Consider the following 23137-nt stretch of genomic DNA (forward strand, 5'->3'; position numbering starts at 1 on the left):
ACCCTGATGCTGGGAAAGATTGAAGGTGGGAGGAGATGGGGGCGACAGAGGATGAGATGGTTGGATGGCATCACCGACTCAATGGACATGAGTTTGGGTAAACTCCAGGAGTTGGTGATGGACAGGGAGGCCTGGTGTGCTACAGTCCATGAGGTTGCAAAGAGTCAGACGTGACTGAACTGAACACTTTATGAATAAGTTGAATATACATTTCAAGCATCAAGTACATCTCAAGGAAAATAAAAAACATAAAAACTATAGGTTCATCTCCCTGTTTCGGTTATCTGCCGAGGTCCAGCCCCAGCTGATCCAGGGTACTCGAAGGGGAGACGGCGTCGGCGATTAATTTAAATATTCATCAAAGATATAAAGAGTAATAGAATGAGGATAGCTCAGTAGGAAAATTCAGTGGAGAAAAGAGGCTGAGTAGCTTGGTTTACACAGAAAATCAGTATAACCTGTGACACCATGTTAGCTCTGACCACAGAGGCCGCAGGCGCCCTCTCGAATAGTGGAAGGTGCCCCACCTTAGACACCTTCTCGAGTGGGTCTTAGAAGCCCAGGCAGATAAATGATCACAGAGGACCTCCGCGCTCCAGATGGAGACTCAGCTGGAATGTGAAAAGAAAGAATGACATGGGGAGACCAAGCTTGGGTGAGCAAGACCTGTAGCTTTATTTTCAACCGGGGCTTTTATACCCTAAGTTACACATAGAGGATAATAGGGGATGTGAAATCATGCAAAGTCAGCAGTCTCTGATCCTTATCAAAAACCAGGGTTTCTTTCCGGCAAATTTATCGTATACAAATGGTTTAGGTGATTTACATCATCTTCTGGCCAGAAGGCCTATTAATATTTTATGACTCTTGACAAAGGTTTGTCAACCGTAAGACTTATTTTCTCTAAGAGTAATTATTTTAAGGTTTGGCGCCATCCTCCGAAGGTGTTAGATAAAGTTGCATTCCTATAGGGCAGAGGTGCAGCGGGTTTACAACAAAGGAAAGAATTTATTACCTTAAGGGTCTAAAGTTGCTAACACCAAGGCCACTACTTATTTTTTCTACATACCAACTATGTTAATTCATACACATTCAAGGATACAACACAGGGGATGTGGAAACTTTGCAGCAAGCATTGGCTCATCAATGAAATCCTTTACTAGTTTTATTCTGACAGTTTCTAACTCTCTGAGAGGCTCTAAGCTATTTGAATATCTTAAGCTTCCTGTGCCTCTCGAGGCTGGGAGACTGTAAACAATCATATGCATATCTGTAGGAGTCTGAGTAAACTTGTCAGGCGAATTAGAGAGCTATCTGAGGCGTTTGGATTTAAATACTCCTAATGCCCAGGAACTTTATTAACTGGAGCTGTAAGTTAACTCTTTATCAGAGAGAGCGAGATGGTGGTGGGGGACAGCCCCCAGTAAAGTCAGAGGTGAGAGCACAAAGCAGTAAAGTAGGCAGACTCTGGTTTTTGGGGGTAGATGCTCGAGAATATCCAGGGGGACTCCTGAGGCTCGATCCCGCCTTTATGTATGCTGAGCCTCCTTCCTCATGACCTTTGTCGTGAGTGGAGTGCCTCTCGCCAGCTCCCGGCAGTTATCAGGCAGTGTTGTCAATAGCAGATACAACTTTGTGCCAGGAAGCTAGTAGAAGGCCACTGAATAGCCTGGATAGACACTGGAGTATTTAAGTGCAAGCCCTGGGGTTTGGCAGAAGCGGCAGTCATAAGGTGGGAGCCTGTCAGCCTGGGACCTCAGAACTCCCCGAGGACATTTTCATGAATATCATTTATTATACTCTTACATATCCTTTAATAATGATGACTCAAGGCAATCAAAAGAGTATTAAGCATTTATTTGAATTTTGACAAGGCAGGGCAAGTTGTGGTATATTCAAAAGTATTGGAATAAAAGTTATTGCCAAAAGGATAAATTCTTGAACATCTATAAAAGCTTGGTAATCTAGAACAGCTCATGGTCCCTAGGTTTAGGAAGCCAAGGTATTCTTGTTAAAAGTACTCCATGGATTTGGAATGTTCCAGAGAAAGTCACCAGCTTTAAGTGGGCCGGGAAGAGGGTCCCCTCCCCTCCCCGTGTGGTCACGTGGCGCGCTGTGCGGAGGCAGGGCTGGGGAGGGGGTAGTTGGCTGTGGCTGGAGTTGCGAGGGTAGGGGGGTCATGGGCAGGAACCAGCTCTGCTGGTGGTTGTGGGGCGCGGAGGGGGCGAAGGTGCAGGATGCTGTGGGTGCGGATGCTGGAGGGTGCAGGGTGCGCTGTGAAGGGGGCCTGGGTGGAGAGTCCGAACCGGCCCTAGACTGCGGGACTGGGGCCCCAGAGGTGCTCTGCGGCTGTTCTGAAACAGGCGGAGACTGGCTTGCTTTCCTTGTTGCCTTGGCGAGTGCTTAGTAATTATTGGTTGGTTTGTACTTCTTTGGAGTTTTGTGGGATGGTTGGATTTGCTTGAAACAAATTTGTGCAGTCACATGGTTTTGCTCGCAAGTAAAACGCCCGTCCTTAAGCCTGCTCACACACACGAGTAGGAAGAGAAGCGAGGGCAGGCCAGCCTGACTTGGCCGTGAAACCTGAAGTTTTCTCTTGAAATGTTAACGTAAAATCTCCATTGTGCTCCATCATATTTATTTTATATAATTTTTAAAAAGCTTTAATAAAGAGCATCAGTCCACAGTGAAGTTTCTGACCGCGTCTCTCTGTGGTCTGTTTGGTCCTGCACAGGTGCACTTTATTTGAGCTGCAAAGGGAAACCCAGTTTCTTGTCAGCAATTTGACAGCCCTTTGGTCATGGTTGAATGTTCTTGCTGCAGTATTTCCATGATCTTTGGACGAATGTTCTAAATTAGCCAAGTATTATGAAGTTCTGTTAAGAAAGCAAGATAGTACACCTTACATGATTGAAACTTTTTGGGAGGCAGGATTTTTAAGAGGATAATAAGGGATGACTATTAACTGAAGTGGCTAGTTAAGACTTTTTATTGAAAAGGGTGCTTTGTGTTGAAATGGGTAATTAGTAACTGCAGATAGTCTCATGAATGGTTAGGAATCCAAATAGATAAGTGAGAGGATGTGAGAGAGGTCAGACATTCAGGGACTTGGTTTGATACCTTTTTCAAAAAATCACTACCCTGCATATTAATGAGCACATTACCTTTTCCTGCAGTGAGACACTTTCTGTGTTGATGAATAAGGAAATGATGAAAATCAGTTTTTCCAGTCGGAGTGTAATCAGCCTGGATTCCTACAGGCCAGGGGAGGATTCCTGTATCACAACCTTGAGCAGACATCTTTCTCTTCACAGTGATTACATCAAGCCCGTCTTTCCATGCTGGCACCGTATCTCAAGTGGACGTTGTAGAAACAGGAAACTAAAGTCAGAGGCAGTATAGAGTATTGGCTAAGTTTCACTTCTGGACTTGGAAAGTTTCCCACCTTTCAAAGTGCTGGGGCCTGAAGACAGTTTAGGAAAAAAGTATAATCTCAGGCATAGCTTACTGAATCTCTGGTGAGTATTTTTCAGTGTTAGGATAAAACTGTGATTTGCCATCACGTTTGCGCTCCCTGCTCCCCAGTATGAAAGAGCTGATTTGATTGCTAGTGTCCTTTCAGTATAAATGACTTCTCATAATTGTTTTAAATGGCACTGTACTTTTTTTCTCGGGAAAATAAATTCTGATTTTCCTGTCTTCTAACCTTCCCCTTACCTTTTTTCTTTTTGCCTCGCTCTGGGTGGCTTGCGGCGTCCTGGTTTCCTGGCCAGGCTCGAGCCCAGGGCCCGGCCACGATGGTATGAGTCCTCGCCGTCTGGGGGCTCACCCCTTCGCCTGTGTCAATCAGTGACTTCTGGTGACTTTCCTAAACACGGGCTTCCCCAGATCGAATGCAGAGGAGCGCCGTTGATGAACAAGTTTAAAAGCACGTTCTCTCTTGTATCATTAAGCTCTGAGTTTGAGTTTTTGTTGTTTTTCTTTCTTTCTTTCTTTTTTTTTTTTTTTAATAATTCAACAATCCAGTAAAGGTTTTCTTTTTAAATCCCCCCTTTTTTCTTACCTGTCTTTTGAAAGTGTGGGTTTTCCCCTAAATTTGATGCTTTATAAATACCACACAAAGAAATTCCCTTGCAGTTAAGAATAAAATCTACCCACTGAAATAGAGATGAGAGCGCCATTCCATTAGAAACTTTGCGTAAGATTTATCCAGTGAAGGCAGATTACAAGGGGGTACTTGTCATGATCTGCAAGTCACTAAGCTATTTGCAAAGAAAAATCAGTCCTGAAAAAATGACTTAATGAATTAACTGGTGGGGTTTTATGTGCTAAGAAACACGACTTCCGCACGTTTTGCAGCAGCGTCCCAATACTCAGCAGTACCGATTAGGAACCAGATGCACTTTAACAGTTTCCTCTTTAACACAGAGACACCAGCCTCTGCCTGCTCTTCAGCACCAGCAGCAAAGTCCATTCATCAAGTCCTGTGATGCGGAGAGGAGTGAGATAGCCTCAGTCCTGAAGAGCATTTTCGAGCAGTTGTCTTGACTGAGTTTTGTAAGAGGAGAAGAGGGGTTAACCTGCGTAGGAGGTCAGGAGGAACATTCCAAACAGAGGGGCATCCGTGAGACGTGAGCGTGTTTCGGGGTGTTTGGGGTACCACCGGTGGGTCTGGTGTGACCAGAGCAGTGGATGGCTAAAATCGAACATGCAGAGAGATGAGCCAGCAGAGGTGAAAGAGCTTTCCTCTGTGTGCTAGGGGTTTAGGTGAGGCGGTCATTGTGCAGTGGTTAAGAGCGTGGCTCTGGGTTGGATCCTGGCTTTGCCACCTGCTAACCTGCTTTACGACCTGGGAAAGCTCCTTTGATATCTGTTGCCTCCTCTGTCAGTTGGAGGTGATAATTGTACCCACCTCACAGGAAAGTGAAGAGAGTAAGTGCTCAGTAAGTGTTAGTTCCTGTTGGTGGTGGTGATGTAATTATTGTTACTGTCATCTAAAAGTTGTGGAGGGATCAGTAAGGGATATTTCACAGGGGAGGAATTAGTGACTTTAGAATTTTAGAGAACTGTTCTTGGCAAGCAGGGTGGAAGGATGAGGTATAAAAAGTAAGGTGGATAAGGCGCGTTATTGCAGTGGTCATCTGGGTGAGACAGACGAGGGCCTGAATGAAATCACTTGCAAGGGGAGTGGAGGGAGGAAAGGGTGGATTAGAGAGATTGAGAATGGAGATTTGGCTGCCGATAAATGAGGTATGGGCAGGGTGGGGGAACCCCAGTGTGTCCAAGGTAACTGGGAGGTTTTAGATTTGAGAAACAAGGGGGAAGCCAGAGAGAAATATGTGAGGAGGAGAAACTTGAGATAAGAAGATGGTGAGTTTAATTTGGATTTAAATTTCATATTTGAGGGTCTTCCTAGAAGAGAAGTCCAACAGCCAGTTAGGTACCAGTGTATAGTTCGGGAAAAGAGATCTGAGCTGACCCTGAGATGTCAGAGTTAAGAGTGAAGTCATGGAGGTGAGTGGCGGTGAGGAGCCTGACAAGCCAGAGCTGAAACCACCCACGTTTATAGAATTTAGAGAACTTGGTGACGGGGGCTTCCATTAGAAGGGATCCCATTTAAAGAGATTAAAAAGAGTCTAGGGAAGTAGAAGGAAACTGAAAAATGGGAAGGTTACAGAAGTCAGGATGCGATGGGGTGGGCAGGGTGGTTCCAGAGGGAGTGTGTTCATGGAATGATGGGGACCTGGACATGGGAGGTAAAGCTGGGAGTCGGGTCCTTTCCAAAGAGACCTGGGTCCCAGGGAAGGAGAGATTCCTGTGCATCACCAGAGTTCCCGGCCCGGACCTTCTGGTCTGCGGCCGCGGTTCCCAACAGCCTCCCTTCTGGGAAAGCCTCACACCGGTTTCAGCTCCACGTGGTGTTTCGGGACCAGCGTGACCAGGATCAAGGCAGTGTGGCTGCCGGGTCCCAGCCGTGCCCGTGTTGCGTTTCTCGGGTGGAAACTGAGCCCTTGCCTTGTACTGGGGGCCCCTTTCTCCCCTCAGACGCCTCCCCTTCCCTGCCTCGTCCTGTCCCCTCCCTGCCCACCCTGAGCTCCTTCCCCGGCCCCCCGCCAGCTCTTCAGTCGCTGGGAGACTAAGGCTCTGCCCTCCCTTTCAGTTCCTTGTCTCACGGGTAAAGGCTCAAAGCTGGGTTTACCACTCACTGCTGATTCACCCTCGTGCCCACCCGCCTGCCCGTTTGAGCCGTCTCACCCTACAGAGTCACCTGACGATGGCGCTTGTTTTTCTGTGGCCGTTCCTCACACTGAGGGTCCCGGCGCTGTCTCCAATAGCCTGCTGCTCAGCTCTCCCGTGACAACAGGCGTGGCCGGTATTTGCTGCACATGGAGCTCTGCACACGCACACTGTAACCTTAGTTACAGCGACTGAGAGCTTGCCCTGTGTCGGGCACTGTGCCGCATGCTGTGCAGGTGCCCAATGTAGACAGTGGTTCAGCCTGTTTCTCAAATGAACACACTGAGGCTTGGTTTAGCGACTTGTCCCAGCTCACACCGAAAGAGTGAACCAGCAGGCAGCCCCGGGCTCAGACCCCAGAGCGTGCGCTCCACTCACACTCGTGCTGCTAGGCCGTGCCCTCCCTGCCGCGGGCCAGCTGAAGGGCTCTCAGACTGGGGCCCACTGGCCTGTGATTTGGGTGTTGGTTTCCAATGTGTCCAATCATCCTTCAGACCTCAGTTTGGTTTCCTGATACGGATGGGTCTCAGTGGTTGTTATCCACACGTACAGTGACTTTTTACCATAACTAATTTGCTTTCCTGAAAGGTAAGTTTCCTTTAAGAAATTTAAAATCAGCATTTTTATTCTGGGCATAAGTGGCTCTCTCCAAGATTGTGATAAGCCTTCTTTAAGAACAAGTAGAAATGTCATATAGACACATTACGCACATATATATTTCGTATATATTTGGAGTGCTTTTTTTGTGTGTGTGTTTTGAGGTGAGGAAGAAGTTTCAAGTCCTTGCCTAGAACTTTTGGTAGCTCAATATACTAGTTTGATTTTGGAGCTTGGAAAAAAATGACTTTTCATTCCACAAGCATTTATATTTGTGGGTAGTTTGTTACTGTTTTAATCTACATTTCACAGTTTCAAGTACTAGCTTTTTTAAACATGAATCACTTGGATTTTATATGTATTTATTGTTGATGACAAAAAAGGATGAAGGGCTCAGAATTGGTCCTTGTTATGTAAATATTCAGAGTGGACTCTGTAGGCCTGGGGTTTGCAGTGTTGGGGGGGTGGTTTAGTGAGTATTAGAGTTTTACTTTCATAATCATGTTCAGGATTATTTAAGTGGAATAGAAAACAAAACTCTTCTCTTGAGGCAGCAGAGGAGAGAGTAGGAAAAAACGGAAATCATGGGCCTTACTCTATGTAGCCTCTAACCTCTGAATTATCCATCTGTTCCAGCTTATTTTGGAATATGCCTCAATAGTGCTTTACGGGCAGAAGTTGGCAGAGTCTTTTCTGTAGAGAGCTGGGTAGGAAGTATTTAAGTTGTGCAGATCCCATAAATCTCTGTTGCATATTCCTGTTTTGTTATTGTTTGTTTACAACCCTTTAAAATTTTACTTTAAAAATCTAAGTCATTCTTAGCTCACCAGCCATATAAAAACAAGCCACAGGCTGGACTTGGCCCCTGGGCAGTAGTTTGCAGACCCTTGCTCTGCAGGAACCCTTTCAGTTGAGCCCTGTGATCCTCTGAAATCAGTGTAAGCTCATCTTCCATCCCATCCTCCAGAAAGGATGGAGTTTCTTTCCACCCCTAGTACCCTCTTGCTCCTCTGACTCTCAGACATTTTAGTATGGCCCGTCTCCCCTTCCTTTCCAGGTTCGCCATGTGATCTAAACTCTTATGACTCTGTTGCCTGGATTGTTAGTAATTGCCTGCTCTGCAGGTTTCTCTGCTTCCAGCCTTTGTCATTGTTCAGTTGCTGGGTTGTGTTCTACTCTTTGTGACCCCATAGACTGCAACCTGGCAGGCTTCCCTGACCTTCACCATCTCCCAGAGTTTTCTCAAACTCATGTCCGTTGAGTCAGCGATGCCATCCCACTGTCTCATCCTCTGTCACCCCCTTCTCCTCCTGCCCTCAATCTTTCCCAGCATCAGGGTCTTTTCCACCGAGTTGGGTGTTCGCATCGGGTGGCCGAAGTGTTGGAGCTTCAGCATCAGTCCTTTCAATGAATATTCAGGACTGATTTCCTTTATGATGGACTGGTTGGATCTCCTTGCAGTCCAAGGGACTCTCAAGAGTCTTCTCCAGCACCACAGTTCAAAGGCATCAATTCTTTGGCTCTCAGACTTCTTTCAGTCTTCTACTGGTTTATAAACTGTTCTGTACATATAGTTCTTGAAGTAATGTTTTCTGGAAATACAGTGATACTGTGTCATCTTTTTACTCAAGGTACATTAATTTCTTGTTGTGTGACACTTAAAACTCTTCCTTCTTATCTCTCTTTAAAAAGTTATGGAGCGACCCATACTTAGAACCAGCCATATAAACCATCTTATTCATTTCCTATGTGAAGCCACAGTTTATAAAGCAGATTATATCCTGTGATTACTTTCTGGACACACCTAAAATTGTTGATCATAATGGATTTTGTTGAAGTAAATTGTTAAAAGTAAATTCCAAGTTTATAAGACTCAAGGTAATATTCAGAGGCTATTAACAATGGTAAGTGCAGAGTCAGTCACTGGACTTTATGGATAGATCAGCCTCTTTAGCCTTCACAGCAGAGCAGTGAGGAGGGTCCCCCTGTGCAGGCAGGGCACTAAGGCATAGGGGAGTGAGGGCAATATCGGGGTTCAGACCTAGGCTCTCTGGTGCCAGAATCCGTAGTTTTGAACCACTTTGCTACAGTGTTTCCTCAGTGAATTAATCGTTAAAAGAAAGACTTTGAACCTAGTAGAGGAAAGGAAGGAATCATTCAAACATAGCTTTAACCTTCATCTCTTTTCCTGCCAAGGTCCCAGCTCTCTTTGTATTTTGTTGTTTTGCCAGATAGTTTGTGAACTTGGCTGAACTTCATAGATGGAAGTATTTGAACGTTTGAAACAGGGAAGAGTTGAAGGTTATCAGAACAGAAAAGAGTGCAGCTCTTCTCCTGGAGCACAGTCAGGTGCGTGTAGATAAATGTGCCAGGACTCTATCTGTAGGCAGAGAGGAGAGAAAGCATTGAACGTGATTATTCATTGTGAAAATTTGTTAAAAACATCAACAAAGCTCTGTTTTGGTCAGCCATCTGCTGGAAGATAGAAATGAACTTGTTAAGAATTTGCAGTTATTTCAGAAAACTGTTGATTACTGTTTTGTTTGTGGATTGCATATTGTCATCTGGATTGTTAATTGCTTGGGAAGAGAGATTCTATTTTCTGTTTCTTTGGCAGTCTAAGCCCAAATTGCTGTTTCTTAGAATTCTGTGTATGAGTGGGTGTTCTGTGAATGTTGACCAAGTAAGGTATAGATAGGCGATCTTATTGGACAATAGTTAACTTTGATCTTCACCTGTTTGTTTCAGTTAAATCCTCAGACACTTAAGATTTTTTAAATAAATAATGCAACCCCGTTGACTGCAGCATGCCAGCTTCCCTGTCCTTCACCATCTCCTGGAGTTTGCTCAGACTCACGTCCATTGAGTCGATGATGCCATCCAACCATCTTATCCTCTGTCCCCCTCTTCTCCTGCCCTCAATCTTTCCCAGAATCAAGGTCTTTTCCAGTGAGTCGGTTCTTCGCATCAGGTGGCCAAAGCATTGGAGCGTCAGCCAGTATCAGTCCTTCGAGTGAATTTTCAGGGTTGATTTCCTTGAGGATGGACTGGTTTGATCTCCTTGAGATCAAAGTCCAAGGGACTTTCAAGAGTCTTCTCCAACACCACAGTTCGAAAGCATCAATTCTTTGGTGCTCAGCCTCTCATGACTACTGGAAAAACCATAACTTTGACTATATGGACCTATATGGTTTCTATATATACTTACTGTCAAATAAAAACTCACTTTATTGAATGCTTTCTGTGATGCCTGAGGTTGTGAAGACTTTATACGTGTCTTCCTTCAGTCTCATAACAATCTGATTTGATGTAATTTTCATTTTACAGCTAAGGAAACTGAATCCAGAGAGGTTAAGTGTTTTTATTAACCGATGGGGTTGTTTTGAGTTTATACTACGTGCCAGCGTTTTTCTGGGTGCTGCGCTGACAAAAACACTGAAACGAAGAACAACAACAAAATTTCTGCATCAGGGGCTGTTGAGGAACCTGCCGGCAGTGGCAGAGCTCCTGAGGACAGAGCTGGGCTTTGGACTGAAGCAGTAGGACCCCATAGCATGCACTCTCCAGGACTTGTTTTTATGCCCATGTATATGGGCTGTGCTAAGTCGCTCAGTTGTGTCTGACTCTTTGCAGCCCTCTGGACTGTAGCCCGACAAGCTCCTCTGTCCATGGGATTCTCCAGGCAAGAACACTGGAGTGGGTTGCCATGCCGTCCTTCGGGGGTCTTCCCGACCCGAGGACCGAACCTGCTTCTCTTAAATCTCCTGACCTGGCAGCTGGTGCTTCACCACCACCGCCGCCTGGGAGCCCAGTGCCTGCCTTACTTATGGTGTAAGATAAAGAAAGGTCAGTTCTCTTTTTCCCCTTCATCTGTATGGGTAGCTTGGATCCATATGTTTAAGTTTCACCTCCACCAATACTTTTAAATGACTTAAAATGCTCTTAATTGAAAATGATTGTTCTGTTTCTGATGTAGTATCCAAAATTGGTGTAGTATACGAAACTGCAGACTGGTTTCTCTGCATGAACATCTACTTCTCTTTGTCTCTTTATGGAGAACAATACAAAAACTCAAGCTCAAGAGTTTTATATACTATCTTTCTCCTCAGAGTCATGTATTCATATTTTTGTTGGACACAAGAAATATCCTCCAACTTTGAGGTCATCATTTGGGTATGTGTGTATAGTCAGGTGGAGAATTGGTAAATAAAATTTTGGTAGCCTCTCAGGAAAACCAGTGATTTCTATTACCTGATTCCTTTCTATTTTAATTCTTCTAGACTGATATATTGTGATTCCGAAAAGAATACATTGATAGATTCATAAGGAAAGGAAATTATTCTTCCTAGTATTTATTGTGTATATTTTTTCTTTTCTCCTGCTGTCCTCATTTTTACACATAAGGCAAAAAAATGGTTATAGGAGTGGGACTGGCGAGCAAGTCTATTACACTTCCGCATTATTGGTTAGTTGATTCTTTTGTCGTTGTTATTTGTATTAGCCCTAAGAGTTTGAGAAAACCTTTTTCTTCCAAAAGGTAAATAATACTTCCAAGGCAAATATTTTGTAGGAAATTGGAAAGGTTGTAGATGAGACTTCCGTAGTGCATTGTATATATTATGCATACACTGCTTCTCTCGGTGAAGTGAGTGAAAGTCGCTCGGTCGTGTCCAATCTTTGCGACCCCATGGACTATACAGTCCATGGAATTCTCCAGGCCAGACTACTGGAGTGGGTAGACCTTTCCCTTCTCCAGGGGATCTTCCCAGTCTCCCGCATTGCAGGCTGATTCTTTACCAACTGAGCCATCAGGGAAGTCCCAAAATACTGGAGTGGGTAGCCTATCCCTTCTCCAGCAGATCTTCTGACCCAGAAATCAAACCAAGGTCTCCTGCATTGCAGGTGGATTCTTTACCAGCTGAGCTACCAGGGAAGCCCACTTCTCTCAGTAGTTGGACTATCTAAATATTGTTTGCAATGTTGAAATGTTATCTTTGAGGATGAGTTTAACATCTGTTTTTAAATCCATAATTCCCTATCTAAACAGGACTTTGCCTTCAGATCTTAGTATGAGATTAGATTCTTTGAATCTAAAGCCCTTAAGTATAGTTTTATTTTGCCCATAAATTTGTTTGGGATTATATGAGCTGAAGTGTTGTCTAAAGGGAAGATAAGAGAGTCAGAAGCTGTTTGAGGAAACCCCCCAAAAATAAAATCTTGAGGTGAATACTTAATTCATTATGAATTTAAATTTGTATGTTATTTATCCAAACGTTATCAGCTTTTAGTTTAAGTCTACTCTTATGGTTTCTACTCTTACTCCCTTTCATAATAAAATCTTCTGGTTTAGTGCATGGTGAATATATTAATTGTGCTTTCTGTTTTCAAATTATGAGTCATTAAGGATTATTGTAGTATGCAGTCATTAAATTTTCTTCTTTAATATGAAATGGAAACTCTCATCTTTTAACAGAGTTATTGGTAAAAATGTATAGGGCTTACCCAGTGGCTCAGGGATCCACCTGCAAAGCAGGAGTCACAGGGGATGTGGGTTTGATTTGGAATACCACTCCAGTATTCTTGCCTGAAAAATTCCATGGACTGAGGAGCCTGGCGGGATGTGATCCATGGGGTCACGAAGAGTCAGACACAACTGAGCGTGTACATGTGCGTGCCCGTGTGCGCGCACACACCACTCTCTCTCAGTGGTGGAGGAGAGTTCTTATAAACATCTATCTCAGTTTGTCTGCAAAGTTCTGTTTTCCATTAATTCTGTTTACTCTAAAACTAAAGGACATAAAATTAAGAAACTAGGTTAAAATTTTAAGTAATTTTAATTGTGTATATTGAAGGTTTGCCTTAAGGCTTATGGTCTTGGGAGTAGAAGCATGGACAGGAAGGCCCCAGTATTGTACTCACATGGTTATTTTAGCTTATATACCATGCGAGTACAAACAAGCTAAAGCAGAGCTAAGGTGTGTGTACCTGTGGATTATTCTGAGGGGAGCGTGTGGACACAGTTGGTTCAGGTGTATTGCAGAACTCTTCTGCTGTGTGTGGGGGGTGGGGGGGGATCCAGACTGGCAGGAGGGTGTGCTTGTGGCGGGCGCTCACGGGCACGTCCGCAGCGCGCGTGCGCTTCAGGGCTGGGCGCTCACGGGACGTCCGTCCACAGCGCGCGTGCGCTTCAGGGCTGGGCGCTCACGGGACGTCCGTCCACAGCGCGCGTGCGCTTCAGGGCTGGGTGCTCACGGGACGTCCGTCCACAGCGCGCGTGCGCTTCAGGGCTGGGCGGTGTTCCGCCCTCACGTCAGGGTTGGAGAAGTTTCCTCGTCACCGGACCCTGTGAGCTGACTGGCTTGTGAGAGTGAAGGTGCAGACAGGCAGAGGCTGATGAACAAGGACTGAGTGAAGGAAGAACGTTCGTTCTTCTGATCTTGGTATAAAACAGCTAGTCATGACTCAAAAGTGACTAATGCTGCCATAAAGGAGTTTGTTACTGTTAATAGTGATAACTACGGAAAATGAAAGATTTTTTTAATTTAGTATAAGACATTTTGTCATAAACGTAGTCTCTTAGAAAGTTTTATGCTTGATGTTCTTTGTTCACTGTAGTATATAATTTTGTATCCATAGCTGGTAATTAGTTTTCTTTGCGCCTAAAAACGCAAAGGATTTAAATTTAGTATTTTGTTTCTGTGAAGGGCAAGTTTTGTAATGGGCTTGGTTAGTTGTAAATCTGCTCTTCTTTCTGAATAGTGTGTTGGCTAAATTGTTCTTCCTCAGCTTATTTTGCTTTTATAGCTTAGGTAATTGAGGCAATGTCTTTTGTATCTGGTTTATTATTAGAAAATACCATTTATAAATGGAATTTTTCTCCTCGAGAGAAGTGTTTTCATATTTCTTATCCGCGGTTAGTTCAGCTAATTTGTTTAGATTTTTATTGAATGCCCGCTGTGTGTCTGTCATTGGTCAAGGTCATCTGAGAATAGAAAAGTAAGAGGCGTGACAATCGCTCCTGCACTGACAGGAGACAGAGAGGCTAACACTTACAATGTTCATGTGGATCATACTCCAGGTATGACGTGTGTATAAAGTGCTATGGGACGACAGGTGAGGGAGAAGTTAATTCAGTAGGCAAAGAAAGGCACAGAGGTGGGGTGTTTTTAAGTAGGGTCTTGAAGGATGGGTAAGAATTGGTTTTCCGACTTAAATACTGACTTTAACAGAAAATATTACATTATATAGAATTATATAGGCTGAACTCCATTGCAACAAGTATAACATGTTTCAATAATTCATCTCCCCTCAAATTTCCAAGATCCTGTCAGCACTGTTCTTAGATTAAAAAAATAAAAAAGTTCCAATAATTCTCAGAAAGATTTCCATAAGAGATTTGAGCAGGCTTGAGACAGTTCTAAAAAATCTAATTATTGTAGTGATCCATACTTTTGATATAATTTTAAGAAATCTGTGCTTTTCCTGAAAATAAGTAGTCCATTTTCAGATTTTGGTTCGCTCTCTGTGTGATGAGTGTTCTCTTGCTATTCTGTTGATTCAGGACTTTTTTGCCCTAGCTGTCAGATTGTATCTGAGCTGACGAGGCATAATGTGTAGATTCGTCCTACTACACGATGTAATTTAATATTTTTACTCATTGGCAGTTAGTGAATTAATCATGTTAGTGTCAAGTACCAACAGGCAAGAATAAATGCCATTTAAAACTTCTTAAAAATTGTTAATATAGAAGACTCCCAATTCCAAATGTGAAATCCCCAAATTAATGTAGAAGTTTTAGGTGGTTAGCCTCAGAATTTAGTGATTTAGAGTAGAGGGGGGCATGGAAATAACCAGGGTAGTATTTGGGGATGGGAATGTGTACGATTAATTGAAACGCTTTGTGACAAGGCGGCCCGTGTGGCTGGGAGGACATGGGCCTGTGTGATGGGACCGTGGGACCAGGAGTTGCTGAAGGGCCAGTTCTGCAGAACCTGCTAGGCTGTTACACACGTTGGCTGTTACTCTGAGTTAGGAAGTTATAGAAAACTTTTGAACAGCATAATGAACAAATCCGATCTGTCTTTAAAAGTACGTTTCTGGATGCTGTGTTGAGAACAGTCAAGTGCTGTTCTGTGGGTTTGGAAGGAAGGATGGAATTGCCTTTTCCAAAGATGGGTTACTCCTAGAGGAGTAGAGGAGACATCCAAGTAGACAGATGGTTTAAGGGAACTGGAGTTCAAGGCAAGACGGGCTGGAGACACAGACTTGAGAAGCTGAAAGTGTGATGTCATGAATCCATACTTTACATTCCATTCATGCGTGAAGTCATGTAATTGTTGCACTAATTATATGCAAACAGATACTTGTTAATCTCTTGCGCTGAGTACTTGTCTACAATAATTGCTTTCGTTTGGAATCAGTATCTAATGTGATCTCCTAGCACGCTGTACTTTTTCTCTCACGGTTTCTATCAGATTATACTGTACTTGCCTGGTTATCTGACTGGAGACTGTGAGGTTTTCCTGTCTTCTAGTAGAGAGATACTCCAATCACGTAGAACTCAATTTACTATCTATGTAAGGACTGGAGTACTAAGTGTTACTACATTTGAATTTTTCTCTTTTTTTAATATTTATTTTACATGGAAGTATCATTGATGAAATTTTCATTTCTTAAGAATATATATCTTAGGGAGCTCCCTGGTGGTCCTGTGTTGGGATTCCTGTGCTCAGGGCCCAGCCTCAGTCCCTGGTGGGGAACTAGAATTCCATAAGCCATGAGGCCAGAGAAAGAGGAAAAAGAACATGTATGTTATAGGAAAGCTGGAAACCAAAACTGTACTGCTGCAGACAAAAATGCCTGCGTTTTTTTCCCCCCTTTCTCTTATCCCTGAAGGGGTTACCTTTGGGGAGTCAAGACCTCTGTGGATCACAATGAAAATTAAGTCATAACTATGTAGCTTTTTAAAGGACTCCACATCATTAGTTTGAGAGAAGCTCAGAGTGGCTATACTGTGACTGTCTTATTCTATCCAGAGTTGAATACTTCTGAAGAGGTATGAAGGGTAAGCATTAGAAAGCCTGTGAAAGTGCAAACATGCTGCTTTTCCTTTTAGCGTTAACTTTCACGCCTGACCATCCTCCTCAGTGATAACCCCACAGCTGGATGAGCAGAGACGCACCGCGTTCTGTCTTTAAAACCTTGATTTTAGCAGATCGCTCACAGAAATGACAGCTACATCACACACACGTCTGACGGGGTCCCTCTGCCCTCTTCCAGAAGAAGATAAGCCAGAAAAAGGTACAACAGTAACTGAAGGAACTATTACCATTATTTAGAAAAGTCAGGAACACTAGGGAGCCGCTATAAACACAGATGATTAAAGAGATATCAGAGGAATAGTTCACATGTAAGTCATAGAAAGCTGCAACTTTGTACCAAGGAGGACTTCTGATGATCTGCGGGTGTATGTTTTCCCTGAGAGCATCTTAAAGGAAATACTGTTCAGGTGACTCCCTTCTAAATAGATCACTGCTTTATTAGGAGTTGGATTGGGGGAAAGATGGAACTTAAGGCCACTGAGAACACTGATGTTCCCATTTCCTATCCCCCTTGAGAGAATAAAGGCCTAGAGAAGTGAAGGACTTAGCTAAAATCATAGAGCCAGCCAGCGGCAAAGCCTGCCCCAGAATTCAGGTTTCCTAACGCTCAATCCAGTCTCACCCTTTGTAATTCTCACTTTAGAATGAAATAGTGATATTGTATTTAAAGTAATAGTAATATATTTATTATTAGCCTTTATTTAAAACCATGAGAAATCTGTTCTATATATTAAGTTAAAGACATTTTCCCCCCCTTTCTGAATCCATGAGAGAAACCAAAACTCAATACCCACAGCGTGAACGAAACACGGCTTTGGTTTTGGTTGAACTTGACCTGCGTGCTCCTCCGTGGACTCAGCGTGTTGTCTGCCGGCGAAAGGCGGATCGGAGCCAGCACAGGTGCGACGTCTGCAGCAGCGCAGGGCCCTGGAGCGCGCTGCCGCGGCGCCGAGCCAGCACAGGTGCGACGTCTGCAGCAGCGCAGGGCCCTGGAGCGCTGCCGCGGCGCCGTATCTGGGTTACCCAGCTCTTCTCGTGCCGCTGGGCCGGGTCCTGGTGACGGCACGACCTTGTCTCTTTCTTTCTCTTGAGAGAGCCTCCAGAAGCGAGCAGCAAGGACCAGATTTGCCCCCAAACCTCTGGAGGGAGGGACGCTCTGCCAGCACCTGTTTCCTGGGGCTGTTGCAACAAGTGATGACAAGCTGGGTGACTGAACACCACAGAAATTTGTTCCTTCGTATTTCTGGAGGCTGTAAGTGCTCCCCCGAAGGCTGAGGGGACTCATCCTTGGTTTTCCCAGCGTCTGCGGTTTCCAGCAGTCCCTGGGCTCCCTGGCTCTGCAGCTGCCTCCCTTGGTCTCTCGCTGTCGTCACGTGGCCCCTGTCCCTCTGTGGGCCTGTGTCCAAGCTTCTTTTAAGGACACTAGTCACGGGATTAGGGCTTATTCTAGTCCAGCATCACCTTGTCTTAACTTGATTGCATCTGCAAAGACCCCGTTTCCATATAAGGTTGCATTCACAGCCACCAGGGGTAGGGCTTAAACATTTCAGCTCATGGCAGAGGACGTGAATGACTGCCGCTGGGGCTGAGAGGGTGGAGTCTGTTGTTGGCAAAGGATGACCGCGGTTAGACCAGCGGTGTTTGGGGGACAGGGGTGGCGAGACTGCTCCACTTCTATGCACATACAGTTGTTGATCCAAGAAAGTGAGAAGGTTAGATTTGTAGTGATGACCTTGAATACATTTAAGCAATTAAAAACTTTATTGGTGTTTCTCAGCACGTCGTGCTACTAACTGAATGTTGGGGACCAATTTTTGGTGATTTTTCTTACCCAGAATGTTGGTTAAATAAGTAAGTGTGTTCTGTTTGCAGGCCAAGTCATTTCAGTCATGTCTGACGCTTTGAGACCCTGTGGACCAGAGCCCGCCAGGCCCCTCTGTCCGTGGGATTCTCCAGCAAGAACACTGGAGGGGGTCGCCATGCCCTTCTCCAGGGGGCCTTCCCAAGCCAGAGACAGAACCCATCTCTCACGTCTCCCACGTCGGTGGGAGGGCTCTTTACTACTGCCCCGCCTTCATGGGGACAGAACACCCACGCTCTGTGTAGCGTGTGACAACTGTCGTGTGCATCCTCTGCACCCGAGCGGGCATTTCAGTTCACCCTCTAGTGGGTTTATTTAATCGGTGGATGCTGGTGGTGTTGGGGGTTGTTAATAGGCAGCAAAAGTATGTAAAATTATTGAAAAAATATGTTAAGACTGTGATAGTCTTCAGGGTTAATCTTCATGGTTTTTAAGTCCTCTTCGAGTGCTAAGAGCTTTTCTTAAATATAGTTAAATAAACAATGAGGTTTGTTTAACTTAGAGGGAAGTGAAGTGCTAACACTGTCAGTCGACTAATGTACTGATCACTGGACTTCAGCCAAGCCCATCGCCCGACTGCAAACAGAGTCGTGAGCGGCTTCATGTGTCTTCAGTAGTTTGAATTTCTGCATGTGACGCTTAGAGACAGGATACTTTCTGGCTGGGGCATTTTTGTGCTTAACAGTTAAAAGTCCAAATGCTGTATTGTACCTAGCATTCTTTTTGGAGCTCTGCTAACAAGAATTACTTAATCTTAGGTGATACTTCATGATTAAATGAGTTTTACGTGTAAGCTGAATGTATTGAAAATGTACTCTGATAATACTAAAGGCAGTACTATATTTAATTCTCAAATTTAAAATGCTGTAAAGTTAGAGAAAATTAGATTTCTTTAGATCTGGTATCAAAAGTGTAGTAGTAGATGTCCTTCCAAAGTTCATGTCCACCCAAAATCTCTCAGTGTGACCTCAGAATTGTTGCAGATATAATAAATTAAGATGAGGTCTTACTGGACTAAAGTGGGCCCTCAATTCAGCAACTGGTGTCCCCCAGAGGGAGGAAGAGGACGCACAGAGACCCAGAGAAGAAGGTGACGTGTCAGCGGGGCTGAGGTTGGCATCACACTGCACAGCCAGGGAGGGTTGAGGGTCACCACCAGCAGTGAGGAGACAGGCTCGGGGCACACACTGCACCCAGGCTCCAGACTCCAGAACTGTGAGAAGGTGGATTCTGTTGTCTTAAGCCACCCGTTTGTGGTGGTTTGTTGTGGCAGACTTAGGCAGCTAACACAGTTTAAGATTCCAAGACTGACCTCGTTGAAATGAAAGATGGATCATTTGCTGTTCTTCGAGTCACTCTACCTACTTTTTAAGCTGCTGCTCAGAGTCACTCTTGTTGATAACTGGCTACCATTGCGGTGACTTGAGAAGAGTGTATCCCTTCATTGTCACAGCCCCACGCCCCTTCTGTGACAGGCAGCCTGACCAGTCACAGCCCTCTTCCCTGGGTCTTCGAAGAAAGATAGAAGTTCGGCCACCTACTGATGCATGTTGGGGTTCCCAGTTCGGAAAGTTTGCTTATGGGATATGGTGGGAAGAGATGGTTGGATAACATCACCGACTCAAAGGGCATGAATTTGAGCAAACTGGGAGATAGTAGAGGACAGAGGAAGCTGGCGTGCTGCAGTCCATGGGGTCACAAAGAGTCGGACATGACTTAGCAACTGAACAACAACAAAAATAACTGTGTTAGGGAAGTTCTAGCTACTGCACCAACCAGCCATGCTGATCTTATGCTTTAACGGAAATTCTAGCTACTGCACCAGCCAGCCATGCTGATCTTACGCTTTTTCATAATACAGATTTCTTTTGTTCTTGTGGTCTAGTCCATTGCTGATGTTTCTAGTCAGGCATCTCCAGCTCAAGTGACTGAGGGACCTGGGCTCCTTCTGTCTTGGGGTTTCGCATCCCCTTGAGCCTCCTCAGAGAGTTCTTCCTGCACCATCTTTATCCAGCCGATCAGGGGTGAGGAGCCTGCGAAGGAACACTAGGATTGCAGGAGTGGTGGAGGCCACGTTTGTTGGCCAGAATCAGTTACGTAGCTCTTCCTGAATTCCAAGAGAGGCTGAGAGATGTGGTTATTGTGTGTCCAGGAAGATGAAATGGGATTGTTGGCCATCCAGCCAGTCTCTTCCAAAGTAACATGTGTGATATATGCTAGTGTATACAAGATAGCACTTTGGTACATTTATATTTTAAACGTCATCTGAATATATTTAGTGGCCGTGAAGCTTGTGTTTTATTACTTTGGATGTGGGATTTTGGTGTTTCCAGTGTATGTTCTAAGTCATTTCTCTCAAACCCCCGGGGTGTTTTGAGTAATGAATTTTTAAAATTTGTTGCCATACTAAAATTAAAACTTCTCTTTGGTAACTTAAGATTGAAAGGTATGACCTGGAATTGCAATACAATTGTAAATAAGTCTATTACAATAATATATCGCTTCTGTAAACCATGGTGAAAAGGAAGAGCTGACTTTTGCATTTCTGGTACAAGATTCCATTCTAGTACCTAGAAATTCACGTTTCTCGAGAGTTCTTATTCTGACCACTTCATTGTCTGGAGAATGAGCTAGCAAGCACTTCTTTCCTATTATCAGCAGGTTCTGGAGGCAGATGTTGCTCTCTAGTTTTCAGGGACACTGAAAATGACAGATAAATGGGCGTGAATCCTGTTTAAACACAAGCCTTCCTTTACCCTCCAGTCTGATTCTTTCTCTTCTAGATATCATCTCTGTCACTCATCTTTGTGTCAGAGCTGTTTTGTTTGAATGTTTATATGTGTGTTGTTTTATTATCATACTCATACATTATGATGAAAATAAGACAGACTTTTTTCAAAACTGTGTATATACAGTAATGAATTCAGCTGAATGACTCACATTTGCCCATTGATAGTGTCTCTTTTCCTTAAAAAAAAAAATCCCTGTGTTTCTAGGAGAAGAAGCTTGACATAGTTGGCTGATAATTCCAGGCAGATGTTTTCCTTTATAATATAACAAGATTCCTAAAGCCTGGGAAATGGATTGTGAACCACCTCTTTTCTCTCCCATCCCTTCTTTCCCCCAAAAACGTAGCTATAGTTTTTGTAATTTTTCCGTGGATGTTGAGAACTGGCTGCTTTCTTTTGCCCAAACATTGGAGCGATCCCGTTGATGCAGCAGGTGCTGGTCGAGCCCTCAGGCGATTCCGCGTACTGCACTGGGCTTTGGGCCTGCACGCTGTAAAAGCCACACCGAGGAGGCTGTGTGCTGCGTGTCTGGGCTACACTGGGGTCTCCAGGCCAAGGGCTGTGGTAGTTGAAGAACTCCAAATCCCAGGACGACTGAAGTTCTGGGGTTCCTGATCCCTTTGAAAATTAGAAGAATTACTAAGGATTACTAAGAAGAATAAATTATTTGGTTACCAAGGAATTAAATCAGAATTTTAGATCTGAAAGACTTAATAAATAGCTTTTACAATAGCAAGCACGGTAAAATTCTTGCTCGTCAACTACAGCTGTTTCCTTCTCAGTGTGGTTATCTGAAAATGCTCTTTTTTACCCATTGCTAGGGTTTTGCTGCTTTTTTAAAGTTACAATCAGTGAATAACTTATGGCAGAGTAACGGTTCTCTCTAACTTTTCCTGTTTGATGAAAAGCTGTTCTTTGATGGGGTTGGGAGCAGAAAGGAAAAACAGTATGGAGTCCTGCGTGAAATTCGAATGCTACCGTATTTGTCTATGTACAGATACAAAAGTGTTTCTCCCATAAATTATAGGGTTGTGTTTTTTTTTCTGAAGTTAATTTTATTTTAACCTTTCTTTGAAAAGTAGTGACTTCACATGTCTTAGTCAAACACAACTACAGGTATCAACAATGTGAAGCCTGCTTTCATTGTGGGTAGTGGATGTGGGTTCATTTTTATTAATAACGTGGCTTAGTGGGCTGTTTTTTTTCCACACGTTCTTAGGATTTCTGGAAAAGTTATTCATTTCTTTGGGGAAAATAGTAGAGGCATGCTTATTTTTGCTTGTTTTGATTTATAGCTGATTTTGAGTTGCTGGCTGGGAAGAATTGGTAAAATTGAAGAGGGGTTTTAGGAATCATAAAAAATACAAGTCATGAACTTTGATTTAGCAATTCATAGAATGAAAATTCAGAAATAATCATCAATAATGAAGAAATGAATAAACAAATAATAGTATATGGAGTATCTTGCAAGTCTTTAGACAGAAAGGCTGAGAACTTGGGAGAGTATATGATATAATTTGAGGAGGCTAAGTAAAGCAGGACATAACATGCTGTGCATGTCGTCAGTATGTAAATGATTCAAAATTTAAAAAAGAACTGAAAAAATTCACCAAAATGTTTATAATACTGTGGAGAAATTGGGATTATGTTGATTTTCTTGTTTTTAATTCCCCTTTCTCTTAAACTTTTCATGATAGAGCTGTGCTTAAGATAATAATTGAAAAAATTTAAGTGCTAATGTAGTGGATTATATGTGTGATTCTGAGAAAGTTCAAAATAAATATCTTGAAGTTTCCTGTAAGTAAATTGTAGAAATGGGCTAATTGTGGGAGATTTTGTAATTTTTTTAAGAGATTTCTTATAAGTTGAGGAATAGTCATTTGTTTGGAATGTGGCTGAGTGTTAGACATTTCTGATGTTTGTTGTTGTTTAAGGACAGTTTTAGAACTCCTGAATCTAGATTTAACATCTTTGACGTAATCAGCCTTGTAGGGAAAAGGGTAGGAAGTCAAATGAATGTTATCTAACACGGTAGAGGAGTGGAAAATAAGGTTTTCAGAAAATTGTTTTGCTCTTGAAATCTTTGTTTTTATTTATAAAAGTCAAATTATACATTGTCAGTATGTATTATAAAATGAAAAGTGAAGTCTAACCCCATCTCTCAGAGAGAACCATTGTGGAAAAGATTTTTGAATCACACTGCGTCTTAATGTGGCTTTGTAGACCTTGTTCTTTGTAACCCTGTCAAGGCATCTTGGCTGAAGTCTATTGTTCTAAACAGAGTAAACTGAAATACAGTGTTTGTTTTTTACTACGTCTTAGAGAGGAGTAATGTTGTGGGTTATCCAAACATTGTTCATGCTGGACTTCAGAATTTTTATCTTAGTATTTGCTTATGCATGTGTGTGCCTGGCTGGAATGTTCCTAATAAAGCGCCGCGCAGTGAAGCCTTGGCTCAGCTGGAGCTGCGGAGCTGCCTTGCTTCATCGTCCTGATTCCCACACCCGCAGCAGTCTGCATCACCTCTGACACAAGTCACAATTCGTGTCTCC

At 43.5% G+C, this 23137-nt stretch overlaps 1 protein-coding gene and 1 long non-coding RNA gene across 6 annotated transcripts in view; one reads left to right on the plus strand and one right to left on the minus strand.

The window, feature by feature from the left end:
* The window catches only part of PHLPP1 (PH domain and leucine rich repeat protein phosphatase 1), a 222743-nt gene that overhangs the window by 70042 nt on the left and 129564 nt on the right, over positions 1 to 23137 (plus strand). The window lies entirely within an intron of this gene.
* On the minus strand, positions 1869 to 6399 carry LOC109577943 (uncharacterized). Of its 2 annotated transcripts, none has more exons than XR_002183623.2 (3): positions 6269 to 6399; positions 3165 to 3381; positions 1869 to 2876 (listed from the first exon to the last, which is right to left on the minus strand). It is a non-coding gene; the product is annotated as an uncharacterized lncRNA (long non-coding RNA). The 2 variants fall into 2 exon arrangements; XR_002183622.2 differs by lacking the exon at positions 6269 to 6399 and adding an exon at positions 3718 to 4187.

Source organism: Bos indicus, chromosome 24 (genome assembly GCF_029378745.1).
Source record: "Bos indicus isolate NIAB-ARS_2022 breed Sahiwal x Tharparkar chromosome 24, NIAB-ARS_B.indTharparkar_mat_pri_1.0, whole genome shotgun sequence".
In the NCBI taxonomy this organism is placed as follows: domain Eukaryota; kingdom Metazoa; phylum Chordata; class Mammalia; order Artiodactyla; family Bovidae; genus Bos; species Bos indicus.